Raw genomic sequence first — 15,128 nt, forward strand, 5'->3', positions numbered from 1 at the left:
TTGTATTTCCCTGATGCCGAGTGATATGGAGCACTTTTTCATGTGTCTGTTGGCCATCTGGATGTCTTCTTTGCAGAAATGTCTGTTCATGTCCTCTGCCCATTTCTTGATTGGATTATTTGTTCTTTGGGTGTTGAGTTTGCTAAGTTCTTTATAGATTCTGGACACTAGTCCTTTATCTGATATGTCATTTGCAAATATCTTCTCCCATTCTGTCAGTTGTCTTTTGATTTTGTTAACCGTTTCCTTTGCTGTGCAAAAGCTTTTGATCTTGATGAAATACCAATAGTTCATTTTTGCCCTTGCTTCCCTTGCCTTTTGCGTTGTTCCTAGGAAGATGTTGCTGCGGTTGAGGTCAAAGAGGTTGCTGCCTGTGTTCTCCTCAAGGATTTTGATGGATTCCTTTCGCACATTGAGGTCCTTCATCCATTTTGAGTCTATTTTTGTGTGTGGTGTAAGGAAATGGTCCAATTTCATTTTTCTGCATGTGGCTGTCCAATTTTCCCAGCACCATTTATTGAAGAGGCTGTCTTTTTGCCATTGGACATTCTTTCCTGCTTTGTCGAAGATTAGTTGACCATAGAGTTGAGGGTCTATTTCTGGGCTCTCTATTCTGTTCCATTGATCTATGTGTCTGTTTTTGTGCCAGTACCATGCTGTCTTGATGACGACAGCTTTGTAATAGAGCTTGAAGTCCGGAATTGTGATGCCACCAACGTTGGCTTTCTTTTTCAATATCCCTTTGGCTATTCGAGGTCTTTTCTGGTTCCATATAAATTTTAGCATTATTTGTTCCATTTCTTTGAAAAAGATGGATGGTACTTTGATAGGAATTGCATTAAATGTGTAGATTGCTTTAGGTAGCATAGACATTTTCACAATATTTATTCTTCCAATCCAGGAGCATGGAACATTTTTCCATTTCGTTGTGTCTTCCTCAATTTCTTTCATGAGTACTTTATAGTTTTCTGAGTATAGATTCTGTGTCTCTTTGGTTAGGTTTATTCCTAGGTATCTTATGGTTTTGGGTGCAATTGTAAATGGGATTGACTCCTTAATTTCTCTTTCTTCTGTCTTGCTGTTGGTGTAGAGAAATGCAACTGATTTCTGTGCATTGATTTTATATCCTGACACTTTACTGAATTCCTGTATAAGTTCTAGCAGTTTTGGAGTGGAGTCTTTTGGGTTTTCCACATATAGTATCATATCATCTGCGAAGAGTGATAATTTGACTTCTTCTTTGCCGATTTGGATGCCTTTAATTTCCTTTTGTTGTCTGATTGCTGAGGCTAGGACCTCTAGTACTATGTTGAATAGCAGTGGTGATAATGGACATCCCTGCCGTGTTCCTAACCTTAGCGGAAAAGCTTTCAGTTTTTCTCCATTGAGAATGATATTTGCGGTGGGTTTTTCATAGATGGCTTTGATGATATTGAGGTATGTGCCCTCTATCCCTACACTTTGAAGAGTTTTGATCAGGAAGGGATGCTGTACTTTGTCAAATGCTTTTTCAGCATCTATTGAGAGTATCATATGGTTCTTGTTCTTTCTTTTATTGATGTGTTGTATCACATTGACTGATTTGCGGATGTTGAACCAACCTTGCAGCCCTGGAATAAATCCCACTTGGTCGTGGTGAATAATCTTTTTAATGTACTGTTGAATCCTATTGGCTAGTATTTTGTTGAGTATTTTCGCATCTGTGTTCATCAAGGATATCGGTCTATAGCTCTCTTTTTTGGTGGGATCCTTGTCTGGTTTTGGGATCAAGGTGATGCTGGCCTCATAAAATGAGTTTGGAAGTTTTCCTTCCATTTCTATTTTTTGGAACAGTTTCAGGAGAATAGGAATTAGTTCTTCTTTAAATGTTTGGTAGAATTCCCCCGGGAAGCCGTCTGGCCCTGGGCTTTTGTTTGTTTGGAGATTTTTAATGACTGTTTCAATCTCCTTACTGGTTATGGGTCTGTTCAGGCTTTCTATTTCTTCCTGGTTCAGTTGTGGTAGTTTATATGTTTCTAGGAATGCATCCATTTCTTCCAGATTGTCAAATTTGTTGGCGTAGAGTTCCTCATAGTATGTTCTTATAATAGTTTGTATTTCTTTGGTGTTAGTTGTGATCTCTCCTCTTTCATTCATGATTTTATTTATTTGGGTCCTTTCTCTTTTCTTTTTGATAAGTCGGGCCAGGGGTTTATCAATTTTATTAATTCTTTCAAAGAACCAGCTCCTAGTTTCGTTGATTTGTTCTATTGTTTTTTTGGTTTCTATTTCATTGATTTCTGCTCTGATCTTTATGATTTCTCTTCTCCTGCTGGGCTTAGGGTTTCTTTCTTGTTCTTTCTCCAGCTCCTTTAGGTGTAGGGTTAGGTTGTGTACCTGAGACCTTTCTTGTTTCTTGAGAAAGGCTTGTACCGCTATATATTTTCCTCTCAGGACTGCCTTTGTTGTGTCCCACAGATTTTGAACCGTTGTATTTTCATTATCATTTGTTTCCATGATTTTTTTCAATTCTTCTTTAATTTCCCGGTTGACCCATTCATTCTTTAGAAGGATGCTGTTTAGTCTCCATGTATTTGGGTTCTTTCCAAACTTCCTTTTGTGGTTGAGTTCTAGCTTTAGAGCATTGTGGTCTGAAAATATGCAGGGAATGATCCCAATCTTTTGATACCGGTTGAGTCCTGATTTAGGACCGAGGATGTGATCTATTCTGGAGAATGTTCCATGTGCACTAGAGAAGAATGTGTATTCTGTTGCTTTGGGATGAAATATTCTGAATATATCTGTGATGTCCATCTGGTCCAGTGTGTCGTTTAAGGCCTTTATTTCCTTGCTGATCTTTTGCTTGGATGATCTGTCCATTTCAGTGAGGGGAGTGTTAAAGTCCCCTACTATTATTGTATTATTGTTGATGTGTTTCTTTGATTTTGTTATTAATTGGTTTATATAGTTGGCTGCTCCCACGTTGGGGGCATAGATATTTAAAATTGTTAAATCTTCTTGTTGGACAGACCCTTTGAGTATGATATAGTGTCCATCCTCATCTCTTATTATAGTCTTTGGCTTAAAATCTAATTGATCTGATATAAGGATTGCCACTCCTGCTTTCTTCTGATGTCCATTAGCATGGTAAATTCTTTTCCACCCCCTCACTTTAAATCTGGAGGTGTCTTCGGGCTTAAAATGAGTTTCTTGGAGGCAACATATAGATGGGTTTTGTTTTTTTATCCATTCTGATACCCTGTGTCTTTTGACAGGGGCATTTAGCCCATTAACATTCAGGGTAACTATTGAGAGATATGAATTTAGTGCCATTGTATTGCCTGTAAGTTGACTGTTACTGTATATGGTCTCTGTTCCTTTCTGATCTACCACTTGTAGGCTCTCTCTTTGCTTAGAGGACCCCTTTCAATATTTCCTGTAGAGCTGGTTTGGTATTTGCAAATTCTTTCAGTTTTTGTTTGTCCTGAAAGCTTTTAATCTCTCCTTCTATTTTCAATGATAGCCTAGCTGGATATAGTATTCTTGGCTGCATGTTTTTCTCGTTTAGTGCTCTGAAAATATCATGCCAGCTCTTTCTGGCCTGCCAGGTCTCTGTGGATAAGTCAGCTGCCAATCTAATATTTTTACCATTGTATGTTACAGACTTCTTTTCCCGGGCTGCTTTCAGGATTTTCTCTTTGTCACTGAGACTTGTAAATTTTACTATTAGGTGACGGGGTGTGGGCCTATTCCTATTGATTTTGAGGGGCGTTCTCTGAACCTCCTGAATTTTGATGCTCGTTCCCTTTGCCATATTGGGGAAATTCTCCCCAATAATTCTCTCCAGTATACCTTCTGCTCCCCTCTCTCTTTCTTCTTCTTCTGGAATCCCAATTATTCTAATATTTCGTCTTATGGTGTCACTTATCTCTCGAATTCTCCCCTCGTGGTCCAGTAGCTGTTTGTCCCTCTTTTGCTCAGCTTCTTTATTCTCTGTCATTTGGTCTTCTATATCACTAATTCTTTCTTCTGCCTCATTTATCCTAGCAGTGAGAGCCTCCATTTTTGATTGCACTTCATTAATAGCTTTTTTGATTTCAACTTGGTTAGATTTTAGTTCTTTTATTTCTCCAGAAAGGGCTTTTATATCTCTCGAGAGGGTTTCTCTAATATCTTCCATGCCTTTTTCGAGCCCGGCTAGAACCTTGAGAATTGTCATTCTGAACTCTAGATCTGACATATTACCAATGTCTGTATTGATTAGGTCCCTAGCCTTCGGTACTGCCTCTTGTTCTTTTTTTTGTGTTGAATTTTTCCGTCTTGTCATTTTGTCCAGATAAGAGTATATGAAGGGGCAAGTAAAATACTAAAAGGGTGGCAACAACCCCAGGAAAAAATGCTTTCACCAAATTAGAAGAGATCCAAAATCGTGAGGGGGGAGAAAGGGGATAAAAAGAGGTTCAAAAAGCAACAAACAAAAAAAAAATAAAAAAGAAAAAAAAAAAAAGAAAAGAAAAGAATTAAAAAAAAAAAAAGGAAAACACCTAAGAAAAATGTAAAAAAGAAAAAATATATATATTAGATAAACTAGTAAAAAATCGTTAAAAAAGAAAAAGGTAACAGTTAAAAAAAAAAAAATTTTACCCGAAGGCGAGAAAAGAAAAAAAAAAAAAAATGAAAAAGAAAAAAATTAAATTAACTGCAAGACTAAAAAAAAATCACAGGGAAAAAGCCATGAGTTCCGTGCTTGGCTTTCTCCTCCTCCGAATTCTGCTGCTCTCCTTGGTATTGAAACCGCACTCCTTGGTAGGTGAACTTGGTCTCGGCTGGATTTCTTGTTGATCTTCTGGGGGAGGGGCCTGTTGTAGTGATTCTCAAGTGTCTTTGCCCCAGGCGGAATTACACCGCCCTTATGATCTGGTTGATTCTATCTGGAGAGTTTTTTTCTCCTCCCCATAGTTCATTCCTGAACTATGTCATACAACCTAAGGGTAAAACTTGCTGGGCTCATGACTGAAATGTGTCACCCACTGAGCAGGCACAAGGCAAAAAGAAAACCCTTCAGGGCATCCTTATGTCACCTCCAAATCTTGCCTAATATTATTACTTCATTTAACTGAATTACAATTTAAGAAACATTTGTTATTGTTTATTATTTACCAGGTACTCACCAAGTACTTTCACATGTATTGTCAGAATACAAGATTATTCTTAGGATACAAATAAAGAAAACAGGTTGTTACATAACCAAGATTACATATGTAACAAGTAGCAGAAAGATACTTAAACCCAAATCCTCTAAATTCTGCTCTTTTCAATATCCTACATATCCCAGTGGCATTTATATATCAATATTTCTATCCAGAAGTGGGTTGTTGGGGTAGGGAAAGAATGAAAAAAGAGAAAATTATAATACAACAGTTTTGAAATCAGAATAGTTTGAATTTTTGAATAACACATTGGTTAGGAGGAAATAAAATTTTCAATTTGATTCTGGTTTAGTACAGTAATTATGAGAACACTAGATCAGGTTCCAGCATGAATGTGTTCAGTGGTTTCTTGAATGGAAAAACATCAGTTCAGTATTTAAGTCAGATGTTTAGTTTATTTTATTCATTGGTTAGTGGGTCAGTTGGCTAATCAACTGGCACATTGGTGGGTGAGTTGTTTTAAACCATTAGATTAAAAGTAGTTATCTTTAGGGGTACCTGGGTGGCTCAGTCAGTTAGGCATCTGCCTTCGGCTCATGTCATGATTCCAGGGTCCTGGGATAGAGTCCCACATGGGGCTCTCTGCTGCTCCCACTGCTTGTGCTTTTGCTCATTCATTCTCTCTCTCCCCTTCTCCTCCCTCCCCTGTCAAATAAAATCTTTTAAAAAAAATAACTATCTTTAATTCCCAGGGCTATTCTCAGTATTCCAGAGATGCCTACACTAAGAGAATCAGTCCTAGGCAGCCCCCTATATCTTATGGGGGACATAACAGAAATGGAGCTCTGTGAAGTCTTTCTTTACAAACTTCCCTTTCCACATTTAGAATATAGTCCTAAGTAGTCAAGACCAGGGTTTCACAATGGTACCATGCCCTTTCAACCAACTCATTTCTTTTTTTTTTCTCTTTATTTTTTTATTGTGTTATGTTAGTCACCATAAAATACACCATTAGTTTTTTTATGCAGTATTCCAAGATGCATTGTTTATGTGCAACACCCAGTGCTCCATGCAATACATGTCCTCCTTAATACCCACTACCAGGCTCACCCATTTCCCCCACCCTCTTCCTCTCTAGAACCCTCAGTTTGTTTCTTGGAGTCCACAGTCTTTCATGATTCGCTCCCCACCCCTCACCAGTTTTCCCCAATTCACTTTTCCTTTCCTTCTCTTAATGTCCTTCATATTACTCCTTATGTTCCACAAGTACATGAAATCATATAATAATTGCCTTTATCTGCTTGACTTACTTCACTCAGCATACATAATCTCCTCCAGTCCCATCCATGTTGATGTAAAAGTTGGGTGTTCATCCTTTCTGATGGCTGACTAATATTCCATTGTATATATGGGCCACATCTTCTTTATCCATTCATCTGTTGAAGAGCATCTAAGTTCTTTCCACAGTTTGGCTATTGTGGACATTGCTGCTATGAACATTGGGATGCATGTGGCCCTTCTTTTCACTATATCTGCATCTCTGAGATAAATATTCCAATTGCCGGGTCATAGAAACCCACTCATTTCAAATAACTCTTAGCCTAGTCTTTTATATCCCTTTGAAAGCCATATTAGGTTACCCCCCAAAATCATTCTCCAAATATCTATATCTAAGAAGAGAGCAGTGCTATCAGAGGCACAACTCCAGAGAGTATGTGGACATTGTAACCGGAATGGTCCCGGAGTTGTGCACTATAGAGACCACATGGCCATATGCACTGTAGCCTCCAACTGGCCCCCATCTCATGACTCCAAGAGAACATTACAGATTAGATGGAATCTTAGACCTAGAAAGGATCATGGTGATCAGTCCAATCACTACATCTATAGCTGAGAAAATGTGGCTCAGATAAGTTAGATTTCTAAACACAGATTGTACAGTAGAAGTGGGAAGGCTAAAACTCATCTCTCAGTACCATATTCCATCTGATTCAGACAATACCTACACAGAGCAACAACGAACAGTTCTGTAAGCATTTTACTAATTACTTTATTCTTATCATTTGGAAAGCCTTAAGTACTAACACATTATGGCAGTTTAATGAGATGAGCAGTTGAGGCTGTCCTACGTGTCAACTAGAGTATGGCGTGATGGTTAAGAGTGTGTGACATGGAGTCATACAGACCTGGGTTATATAGTCATACTAACTCTTTGACCTTCGAGAAGTTCAACCTGAGTCTGTTTCTTCATCTGTAAAATGGGAAAGTAACGGTACTGCCTAATTTACTCCTGAAGAGGTGTGTGAGAAAAGTACAGTTAGAATGCTTAGCACTCATCTATATTATTTATCTACTCGTTTCCAGGAAGAACTGAGAAGTGCCTATAGGAGGCCCTGGGATAGAACCATGAACAAAGGTAGACAGTTGATCTTCTCAAGGACTGCACTCTGCTCTACTCAGGATGTAAGAGTTCCACAAGGGAACTCCTGACCTCATCACAATGGGTGCTTGAGCAAAGATGTTCTGCCCATCCTGTATGCATGTGTAGCTGCAGCCTGTCCCATCCCTCCAGCTCCATTTCGACCCAGTTTGAGCTACCTTCTCTTGTCTGGACTCTTCCACTAGCCTCCATTCTATACACAGAAGCCAGGATAACCCTCGTAGTATGTTACTCTACTTCTTAAAACTCTCCAACCACTGCTGAACTCAGAATGAGATCCAAATTCTTTACTTGCCTTATAAACCCTGCATGGCCCGAACCTTTTAGAGATCTCCATCTCCACACATTCAACTTGCTACCTCTGCCCTCACTGGCCTCTGTTTATTGATTTCTGCTTTACCGAACATGCAGAGCTCTTCATCTTAGAGGTTTTACAAATGTTGGTCATGCTTTCTAAAAGGTCTCCAACCTCCCTCACCAGTTTTACAAAATGAGCACATTCCCATCCCTTAAGCTGCATCTTCTACCTCCACCCCCAAAGGTACTCTCCAGTATATCACCACGGCTGCCATGTACATTTGTGCAGATTGTATCCTACAAAAAGGCATCCAACCAGGGTCCGGAGTCCAGCAGGAGTTGAATCCAACTCTGTTTGCTTGCCAAGCTCTGTGTTCTACGCTCAGAGAAAATGCCATTCTAATTGTCATGAAGGTACACAATGGGCCAACAATAGCACTACCCACCTTCTAATTTCCTTCTTATATTTTTCCACAGTTTTTTTTTGTGTGGCTTTATTAGGCTGTTTTCTTATTCATTTGTATGCCTATTTAAATAAACTACAAGCAAATAAAAAATAGGTCCTGTGTTTCATTCACCATTGTTCCAGAATGGTCACAAGGGTGATGGTGTTTGACAGAAAAATTCCAACAGACACAGTAAAACACCTTTCATGGAAGAAATATATGGCACACACAGAGCAATAAGCAGAGAAGCCTACAATAGGGAAAGGAACAGTATTCTCCGGTCTGCATTGTGACCCCTGAGGATGCAAAACTGCCAAGGATGTGGTCTAAACAAGAAAAAGATCACCTTAAAACAATTGCCAAATATTTTCTAATTGCCAATACATTGGCAGTATGTTTTTTAATCACTACCAACTCCTTACCCAACATCCCCACAGAGCCTCACATCCCCTGATGCAATGGTGTTATCAGGGCATACTGCTCTGCAGTGAGACCACCCACTGTTTTTATTGTTGCTATGATTTGAGTCATCCCACTTTGACACTACCCCCATTACAGCAAAGGGAAAAGAAAGGAAAGAAAAAAAGGCAGGATCCTTTTTAAGTCTTTGAGATTACCTCTCTTACCTCCTCCCAAGACTTAGTTATGAGTCTTCCTAAATCAGTTTCATGTTGGTCAAAGGACCAACAACAAGCACAAAACTTTAACTATAACATGAATATATTCTGGAGATCTACATTATGGTGTATAGCAATTAATAATGTATTATAATTATTATAATCAACAGTACTGTATTATATACTTCAGAGTTACTAAGAGACTAGATCTTGAATGTTCTCATCACAGAAAATAATTATGTGACATAACACATATTAACTAACACTACAATGGTAACCATACTGCAACATATAAATGTATCAAATGAATAATATGTAGCTTGAACTTACATGAAGTTATTTGTTCATTATATCTCAAAATATAAAGGATATATTATGAATTCATCAACATCTCTCGGCGAAGTGGAGCATGTTACAAATAAGTTTCCATATTCTTTGCCATTAAAGAAATTTCATAATCTTTAACCCTGTCTGTGGTCATCCTTCTGTCAACACAATCACAAGTTCTTGTGGTCAAATGCCTTGACCATGTCAGGCACTCAATATATGTTTGTGGAATTAATGGAGTGTGGATGGTTTTGATACCCTTGCCTGGAAGGGATGTACAGGACTTCCACCCACACTTCAATGGTTACAACTCAGTAATATGGCCACATTAACTGCAAGAAAGGTTGAAAATGTCATCTTTATTCTCAAGGGTAGAAAGAGATTGGGTCAAGAGCTAGACCACAATTGCCTGATTTCACCTTTGCCACAGCCATGCCTGGTTTCACCTTCAAAAATCAAAAGGAAGGTTATTTAACTGTTTAACCATCTTGTCCATCTAAAAAGGAGTTATATACATCAAAAATGTCATCTGAGAAATTAAAATTTCCTGAACTATGTAAGGAAAAGGATATAGAGATCAACCAAATTAGGAAAACAAGGCCTATATATCCTTGAACAAAAAAACAAACCAAAAAAATGGAGAAGTGGCACCTAGGTGGCTTAGTTGGTTAAGGCTCTAACTCTTGATTTCAGCTGGGTCATGATCTCAGGGTCCTGAAATTAACCACCTCCTTAGGCTCCCTGCACAGCAGGGAATCTGCTTGTCTCCATCTCCCTCTGCCCTTCCCAACTGCTTGTGTGCTCTCTTTCTCTCTCTCTCTCTCTGAAATAAATCTTTAAAAAAAAAAAAAAAAAAACTGATGAGGGCACCTGGGTGGCTCAGTTGGTTAAGTGGCTGCCTTCAGCTCAGGTCATGATCCTGGAGTCCCAGGATCGAGTCCCACATCGGGCTCCCAGCTCCTTGGGGAGTCTGCTTCTCCCTCTGACCTTCTCCTTGCTCATGCTCTCTCTCTCTCTCAAATAAATAAATAAAATCTTTGAGAAAAAAAACTGGTGAAAAAAATTAAGACTTTCAGGTGCTAGAGAAAAAGTAAACAAAGATAAATGACTGAACTGGATATTAATCACAGCACTTAGATTCAGAAGTTGAAAATGGCATAAAACAAATTATTAGCATGCCATTGTCCTTTGATGCAGATACATAAAAACTTAGGAAGAAGACGTATGTGTTTTAATTGTTTACTTAAAGTACCTAGAAAGCAGCATGAAGATTATGTGGTTTTCCTAGATTGACTCCAGTGGACGGATCTAAGGAAGGTTTGGCACATTTTAAGCACAAATATGGAAACACATCTTTAAAAAAATAATAATCATTATGGCTCTCAAAAAGCGCCTTGAAAGGGAACAGATCTCAGTGTGATTAAGGCTATATATGACAAAGAGCTAACATAATTTTCTGTGGGGAATAACTAAAACCTTTTCCTCTAAAATTAAAAACAAGATAAGGATGTCCACTCTTGCCATTTTCAACATAATACTGGAAGTCTTAGCTGCAACAGTCAGACAAGAAATAGAAAGCATAGAAATTGGTAAGAAAGAAGTAACATGGGATTTATACAGAAAACACTGAAGACTCCACCAAAAACTATTAGAATAAATGAGTTTAGCAAAAAATCACAGGATACAAAATATGCAGAAATCTGTTGCATTTTTATATAATAATAAAGCAGTAGAAAAATAAATTTGGGACATAATCTCATTTGCAATTGCATCAAAAAAATATGTAGGAATACACTTAACCAAGGACATAAAAGACCTGTACTCTCAAACCTATAAAAAGATTGATAAAAGAAATTGAAAATGACACAAATGGAAAAATATACTATGGTTATAGGTTGGAAGAATAATGTTAAAATGTCCATACTACCAAAACAATCCCACAGATTCAATGCAATCCCTATCAAAATACCAATAGCTTTTTTCACAGAACTAGAATAATCTTAAAATTTGTATGGAAACACAGAAGACCCCAAATAACAAAGCAATCTTAAAAATAAAGCTGGAGCTTAAGATATACTATAAAGCTGTAGTAATCAAAACAATACAAAAACAGAGACATAGATCAATGGATCAGGATAGAGCCTAGAAATAAATCCATGCTTATATGATTGATCTATGACAAAGAAGGCAAGAAAATACAATGAGGAAAAGACTCTCTCTTCAATGACTGGTGTTGGGAAAACTGGACAGCTATATGCAGAAGAATGAAACTGGTCTAATTTCTTATGCCAGGCACAAAAGTAAGTTCAAAATGGATTAAGGCTTAAATGTAAGATCTGAAACCAAAAAAGTCCTAAAAGAAAACACAGGAAATAATCTCTTGAACATCAGCCTTAATAATGTCTTTCTGGATAGGTCTCCTTGAGCAAGGAGAACAGGAACAATAAACTATTGGGACTACAGCAAATTAAAAAGCTAACACAGTAAAAGAAACCATCAACAAAATGACAAAGCAACCTACTGAATAAGATATTTACCAATGACATATCGGGTAAGGGGTTAATATCCAAGCTATAAGAGAAACTCTTGCAACTCAACACCACCCTCAACAAAATTTTTTTTCCAATTATTTGGCAGAGAACCTGAATAGACATTTTTTCTAAAGCCATACAGATGATCAGATTCGTGACAAGATGCTCAAAATCAATAATCACTAGGAAAATGCAAGTTAATACCATAATTAGATATCACTCGTGATGATGGCTGGTATTACAAAGACAAGAATAACAAGTGTTGGCAAGGATGTGGAGAAAGGAGATCCCTTGTGCTCTGTTGAGAATATAAAATGGTGCAACCATCAATTGGAAAACAGTACAGAGGCTCCCAAAAACGTAAAAACTGAAATACCATATAGTCCATTAATTCCACTGTTGGGTATTTACCAAAACACAACAACAACACTAATTTGAAAAGATATATGCACCCCTATGTTTAGGGCAACATTATTTACAATAGCCGAAATATGGGAGCAGCACAAGTATCCATTGTTAATTGAATGGATAAAGAAGATAACTTTGCACTGTGCATTGTGTGTGTGTATATACAAAGTTATTCATCCATTTAAAATTAAAAAAAAAAAAAAACCTTGCCATTTGCAACAATGTGGATGATGTACTGGGTATTATGCTAAGTGAAACAAGTCAGACAGAAAGACAACTATCCTATGTTTTACTTACATATAAAATCTAAGAATACAAAACAAATGAATAGAAATGAACCTATAAATACAAACTGATGGTTGCCAAAGGGGAGGGGATGGAGGGATGAGAAAAATAGAAGGTTCAAACTTCCAGTTATAAATAAGTCATAGGGATGAAGTCACATAATAATTTCTGTGAAGTCCCATAAATAAGTCACAGGGATGAAAAGTATACCAATAGGAAATACTGTCTATATTGTAATACCCTGTATGGTGACAAATAGTAACTACACTTACCGTAATGAGCATTGCATAACATACGTAATTGTCAAGTCACTACACTGTATGCCTAAAACTAACATAACATTGTATGTTAACAATATTTCAATTAAGAAAATTTTTAAAAATGCGAAAAATGCCAGATGAGTCAGGTGGCAAAGTCAAACTCCATTCAGTGAGAAGACCAGGATGCTGCCTAATTTGACTCCTACAGATCTACAGATTTTTTTTTAGATTTTATTTGTTTATTTGACAGACAGAGATCACAAGTAGGCACAGAGAGAGAGAGAGAGAGAGAGAGAGAGAGAGGAAAGCAGGCTCCCCACAGAGCCGAGAGCCCAATGCGAGGCTCGATACCAGGACCCTGAGACCATGACCAGAGCTGAAGGCAGAGGCTTTAACCCACTGAGCCACCCAGGTGCCCCTACATTTTTATATTCTATTAGTGTGATTATTCTTTCCCCACCCCCTCATCTACTGCTATTTGTATCTTAGGATAAATTTGTGCAGAGGGATTTAGCACAGAAATCAGCTGGTGATTAGCTAGATCCAGTTCCTCCTCAGGCCAGTCACCTTCCATTATTATATCTTGAGGCAACTTTAGTTCAATCTCCCAATACATTTGATCAACATCTATATTACCAAAAGTCTTATTTACATGAAGTAGTTGAATTTTACCAATCTTCCCAGTATTATAATATATTACAGAATGGTCATGGTACAACTCAGTTTCATTAAAGAACAAATCCAGAAATATTACAGAGGTGTTCACTTTGCCAATCCAACAAAAGCAATCCTTGTGGGGCACCTGGGTAGCTCAGTTGTTGAGCATCTGCCTTCAGCTCAGGTCATGATCCCAGGATCCTGGGATCTAGCCCTGTGTCATGCTCCCTGCTCAGCAGAGAGCCTGCTTCTCCCTCTGCCTCTGCCTGATGCTCTGCCTACTTATGCTCTTCATCTCTCTATCAAATAAATTTTTTAAAATCTTTAAAAAAATCAGTCCTTGCTCATATACCATATATTATTAAGGACAAGAGTCCTTAATCCAGTTAGTTTTGGATTCCAAATCAGCTGAGAACAACGCCAGTCACCACCACCCTGCCTTATCTCACAGGTCTGTACTAAGACTGGTTACCACTGAGTGTTGTTACATAGGTCCCACCTGCCCCCTCTGGTGAGGGCACAAGTGATATATACATCCTGAAAAAAAGGAGTCAACAGCTACTGGCACCACTAGAGTTCCATTGAATCATTGACATTTGGTCCATTTCCTCGACATATCTGATGATGATAATGCCCCCCAAACAACATCACTCAGGTTTGCAGGTTTCCATTCAATCCTGTCTGATTCCAAAAGCAGAGGTGATATCAGCAAATACAGCTTCATCCTTCCAGGCATCTGATATGTTACAGAGAACATTACTCATTTTCAGCATCTCTTGAAGTCTCAATAAAAAATGTTGGATTTTTTTCCCTCATTGCATAACCCACATATTACCTATATCCCTTTACCCTCAGCTATTATCCTTCTCTCAATCTGTCAATTATCTTTACCCAGACTCTTCCATCTTTGGAAGGTACATTAGGTTTGGCCACTCTGCTGATCTAGATTGCTGGCAGTAATACTAGTCTAGCAAGTACCTCCCCCTCAGTCCCCTCCCACTCATACAAGGTGGGGTTACACAGGTACAGAACTAATGGATTGTCCCAATCAGGAGACAACCCAGCAGCATTCACCATCAGTTGCAACTTTGCCAGAAGAGCAAACAGCCCACCCCATTAGACCCTTAGGAATACTGAGAAAGACTTAGGGGTATTATAGTTGCTTGCTCAGTAATCATCCCTGCTTCAGGTAGCCACAATTGCATACCTGGCTCTGGGACCACTGCATGAGGTAGGAAAAACAGTTACTACGATGTGTGGGAAGAATTACATAGTTGTACCACTATCCTCCCCACCCCTCTTTCCCAGATTCCCCAGAAAGGTAGAAGAAACAGTGGGGACCCTCCCTCAGCCCCCCTCAGGTTGAGTGTGAGCACACACCATTGAAGGCATGTAAGACCACCCCTCCTGCTTTTATCTCCCCCCATTTTAGACAGTAAGTCTTTCAACTGCCCATTCCAATTTTCTGTTACTGTGAGGAGGATCTCAGACTATTGTCAGACATTATAGGCTGTAGAGTGAGTTCCTGGTCTGAAGAAACGGATGGTTGGCTGTGCAAGGTCTTCTGTTCTGGCTATGTTATAACATCCTGAACAGTTGTATCTACCACAAAACTCGGTCCAGGGGCAGCATCCATTCCTGTCAGGACCCATTTGGAGCGCCCCCTGGGGCTATTGGCACCAGAGTTGCCAGCCATATTGAGGGCCTTCCACCAGCAAATCTGCCACGTGG

Source organism: Mustela erminea, chromosome 16, assembly GCF_009829155.1.
Source record: "Mustela erminea isolate mMusErm1 chromosome 16, mMusErm1.Pri, whole genome shotgun sequence".
Classification (NCBI taxonomy): domain Eukaryota; kingdom Metazoa; phylum Chordata; class Mammalia; order Carnivora; family Mustelidae; genus Mustela; species Mustela erminea.